This window comes from Schistocerca americana, unplaced genomic scaffold, assembly GCF_021461395.2.
Source record: "Schistocerca americana isolate TAMUIC-IGC-003095 unplaced genomic scaffold, iqSchAmer2.1 HiC_scaffold_77, whole genome shotgun sequence".
NCBI lineage: Eukaryota > Metazoa > Arthropoda > Insecta > Orthoptera > Acrididae > Schistocerca > Schistocerca americana.
Window position 1 is genome coordinate 862,501 of NW_025726533.1, and position 5,000 is coordinate 867,500.

General features: G+C 51.0%; 1 non-coding gene across 1 annotated transcript in view; it reads left to right on the forward strand.

Annotated features, from left to right (window-relative positions):
• Nucleotides 1-4,363: 4,363 nt before the first annotated feature.
• LOC124590639 overlaps nucleotides 4,364-5,000 on the forward strand; it is a 1,910-nt gene continuing 1,273 nt past the window's right edge. The window contains exon 1 of the ribosomal RNA XR_006976697.1: nucleotides 4,364-5,000. This exon is cut by the window's right edge and continues 1,273 nt beyond it. This is a non-coding gene — a ribosomal RNA (small subunit ribosomal RNA).

Genomic DNA, 5,000 nt, shown 5'->3' on the forward strand with positions numbered 1-5,000 from the left:
TACCGTAACCTAACCTATATCGTACCGTAACCTAACCTATATCGTACCGTAACCTAACCTATATCGTACCGTAACCTAACCTATATCGTACCGTAACCTAACCTATATCGTACCGTAACCTAACCTATATCGTACCGTAACCTAACCTATATCGTACCGTAACCTAACCTATATCGTACCGTAACCTAACCTATATCGTACCGTAACCTAACCTATGTCGTACCGTAACCTAACCTATGTCGTACCGTAACCTAACCTATATCGTACCGTAACCTAACCTATATCGTACCGTAACCTAACCTATGTCGTACCGTAACCTAACCTATGTCGTACCGTAACCTAACCTATGTCGTACCGTAACCTAACCTATGTCGTACCGTAACCTAACCTATGTCGTACCGTAACCTAACCTATGTCGTACCGTAACCTAACCTATGTCGTACCGTAACCTAACCTATGTCGTACCGTAACCTAACCTATGTCGTACCGTAACCTAACCTATGTCGTACCGTAACCTAACCTATGTCGTACCGTAACCTAACCTATGTCGTACCGTAACCTAACCTATGTCGTACCGTAACCTAACCTATGTCGTACCGTAACCTAACCTATGTCGTACCGTAACCTAACCTATGTCGTACCGTAACCTAACCTATGTCGTACCGTAACCTAACCTATGTCGTACCGTAACCTAACCTATGTCGTACCGTAACCTAACCTATGTCGTACCGTAACCTAACCTATGTCGTACCGTAACCTAACCTATGTCGTACCGTAACCTAACCTATGTCGTACCTTAACCTAACCTATGTCGTACCTTAACCTAACCTATGTCGTACCTTAACCTAACCTATGTCGTACCTTAACCTAACCTATGTCGTACCTTAACCTAACCTGTATTGCGCCTTAACCTAACCTGTATTGCGCCTTAACCTAACCTGTATTGCGCCTTAACCTAACCTGTATTGCGCCTTAACCTAACCTGTATTGCGCCTTAACCTAACCTGTATTGCGCCTTAACCTAACCTGTATTGCGCCTTAACCTAACCTGTATTGCGCCTTAACCTAACCTGTATTGCGCCTTAACCTAACCTGTATTGCGCCTTAACCTAACCTGTATTGCGCCTTAACCTAACCTGTATTGCGCCTTAACCTAACCTGTATTGCGCCTTAACCTAACCTGTATTGCGCCTTAACCTAACCTGTATTGCGCCTTAACCTAACCTGTATTGCGCCTTAACCTAACCTGTATTGCGCCTTAACCTAACCTGTATTGCGCCTTAACCTAACCTGTATTGCGCCTTAACCTAACCTGTATTGCGCCTTAACCTAACCTGTATGGCGCCTTAACCTAACCTGTATGGCGCCTTAACGTAACCTGTATTGCGCCTTAACGTAACCTATATTGCGCCTTAACGTAACCTATATTGCGCCTTAACCTAACCTATATTGCGCCTTAACGTAACCTATATTGCGCCTTAACGTAACCTATATTGCGCCTTAACCTAACCTATATTGCGCCTTAACCTAACCTATATTGCGCCTTAACCTAACCTATATTGCGCCTTAACCTAACCTATATTGCGCCTTAACCTAACCTATATTGCGCCTTAACCTAACCTATATTGCGCCTTAACGTAACCTATATTGCGCCTTAACCTAACCTATATTGCGCCTTAACCTAACCTATATTGCGCCTTAACCTAACCTATATTGCGCCTTAACGTAACCTATATTGCGCCTTAACGTAACCTATATTGCGCCTTAACGTAACCTATATTGCGCCTTAACCTAACCTATATTGCGCCTTAACCTAACCTATATTGCGCCTTAACCTAACCTATATTGCGCCTTAACCTAACCTATATTGCGCCTTAACGTAACCTATATTGCGCCTTAACGTAACCTATATTGCGCCTTAACGTAACCTATATTGCGCCTTAACGTAACCTATATTGCGCCTTAACGTAACCTATATTGCGCCTTAACGTAACCTATATTGCGCCTTAACGTAACCTATATTGCGCCTTAACGTAACCTATATTGCGCCTTAACCTAACCTATATTGCGCCTTAACGTAACCTATATTGCGCCTTAATGTAACCTATATTGCGCCTTAATGTAACCTATATTGCGCCTTAATGTAACCTATATTGCGCCTTAACGTAACCTACGTTGCGCCTTAACGTAACCTACGTTGCGCCTTAACGTAACCTACGTTGCGCCTTAACGTAACCTACGTTGCGCCTTAACGTAACCTACGTTGCGCCGTAACGTAACCTACGTTGCGCCGTAACGCAACCCACGTTGCGCCGTAACGTAACCCACGTTGCGCCGTAACGTAACACACGTTGGGCCTTAACCCAACACACGTTGGGCCTTAACCCAACACACGTTGGGCCTTAACCCAACACACGTTGGGCCTTAACCCAACACACGTTGGGCCTTAACCCAACACACGTTGGGCCTTAACCCAACACACGTTGGGCCTTAACCCAACACACGTTGGGCCTTAACCCAACACACGTTGGGCCTTAACCCAACACACGTTGGGCCTTAACCCAACACACGTTGGGCCTTAACCCAACACACGTTGGGCCTTAACCCAACACACGTTGGGCCTTAACCCAACACACGTTGGGCCTTAACCTGCTCTGTAATTGTCATACGACGCGTTAAATTAGTGTAGTGTTGCCTAACTGCAACCCCCGCAATATAGTTTGCTACTCGCACTGCCCGGTCCCCAGTGTATCGCTTCATGTTAAACACCTTGCAGCTATACACTGTAATGTGGATGGCAGCAGGACGTACATGCTCAATGCCCTTTGCAGTTGTTCATTGGCATTTGCAGTTGTTCATTGGCATTTGCATGGCGAAGCACTTAGCCTACGCTGTGGTACGGCCTGTGTCAACTGTCCGCTGATGTTGTACGTCCAAATCACACACTGTACTGCACATTGGTCCTCATGTACTGAATGATACATCGTGGTACATGTGACCGTACAACGACTGCGCCAACAACGGCGAACCATGCGGTCCAAATGTTGTGCACTCAGCTACGTGTCGTCTCCCTATAAGAGCTGGATTGCAGTGTGGTATGCCCTGGATGGCGATCAGCATGAGCCGTCTGTTGATGTAGTGGCGCGTGTTGTCAGACGTAGTCGTCTCTTCTCACACACCGTGATAGCATGGTGCACTGCGTTCCACATCTGCGACATGCGACAGAGGCCGGTTGACAGTCGTTCGCGCAATGGACATCGCATACGTACGGGGGCCACCTTCCACGTGTTCGCGAAGCGTGCACATGTTGTTGCGTGTATGTGGGCAGACATAGTGTGTCGTGACACCTGACACAGGCATGCAACAATCGTTGAATTTGCAAATGGCGATGGACGCCTACGTTTGCTGGTGACGTTACGCAAATGAGCAACTGGTAAACCGTTGTGGTGCGGTTGTTCTCGCTAGAGGTGAATCAGTGATGGCGACGATCGGTTGAGCTACCAACCGGTTGTTCCAGCGATACCCACCATGCCCACGAACGTGAATGGCATCTGGGTGTGAAGCGATACGCGGCGGTGGCTGGGTGGGACCGTCCCCGGCCGGTGAGGGGGGGCCTCCCGGCGTGCTGGCCGCGCGGTGCGTGGGCGCACGCGCTACAGCCGGCTGGTGGGGGCGGCCAGTGGCAGGCGCGCCGGCCGACGGAGGCGGCAGGCGGCGCAGCTGCGCGCCGGCGCACCCTGCACGCGGCGCCGTGCGGCCAAAGTAGGTCCTCGCGGGCCCGGTGCGAAGCGCGGTGGACATCTGCAGTGTGCTGGTCCGATTGAGGACTGTGTGCGCTGAGGATGCGCCGCCGCCCGGCGCTCGGCGCCGCGACGCCGTCTGCTGCTCGGTCGCCTCTGCGGTTCTCGCAGGTGGTTTGTATCGCAGCTGTGCGGACGTGTTGGCGCGTGCGCTGTGCTGGGAGAGTTCGCTTCGGCACCCAAGTGGGGCTTTTGTCCTTCTGTGGCGCTGGCGTTGGAGCTGCCGGTCACCGTAGGTGGCGCGTGTTGTCTCCCGCCGGCAATGCCACGACAGCACGCTCCCGGGCCTCTGTCGGCAGCGGCAAGCTCAGTTGGGAGCACGGGTGGTCGCACCTAAAGCGTCTACTCGCCAAACTCCGGGCGATTGCGCCTCTCTCGAACCCGACCAAGTACTTAGGACGGCGCTGCGCGCCGCCGGGACCTGAGAGGGTTTCGAGGTGTATGGTGCAGGGGAGCTCAGCCTCCTCCTGTTTGCAGAATAATTGAGCGGACGCTTGCGTGTTCGCGCGGGCCCCCGGGACACACTCCCGGGCGGCCGGCTGCTCAGCTCTAGTTGACGCAGCTCCCTGGTTGATCCTGCCAGTAGTCATATGCTTGTCTCAAAGATTAAGCCATGCATGTCTCAGTACAAGCCGCATTAAGGTGAAACCGCGAATGGCTCATTAAATCAGTTATGGTTCCTTAGATCGTACCCACGTTACTTGGATAACTGTGGTAATTCTAGAGCTAATACATGCAAACAGAGTCCCGACCAGAGATGGAAGGGACGCTTTTATTAGATCAAAACCAATCGGTCGGCTCGTCCGGTCCGTTTGCCTTGGTGACTCTGAATAACTTTGGGCTGATCGCACGGTCCTCGTACCGGCGACGCATCTTTCAAATGTCTGCCTTATCAACTGTCGATGGTAGGTTCTGCGCCTACCATGGTTGTAACGGGTAACGGGGAATCAGGGTTCGATTCCGGAGAGGGAGCCTGAGAAACGGCTACCACATCCAAGGAAGGCAGCAGGCGCGCAAATTACCCACTCCCGGCACGGGGAGGTAGTGACGAAAAATAACGATACGGGACTCATCCGAGGCCCCGTAATCGGAATGAGTACACTTTAAATCCTTTAACGAGTATCTATTGGAGGGCAAGTCTGGTGCCAGCAGCCGCGGTAATTCCAGCTCCAATAGCGTATATTAAAGTTGTTGCGGTTA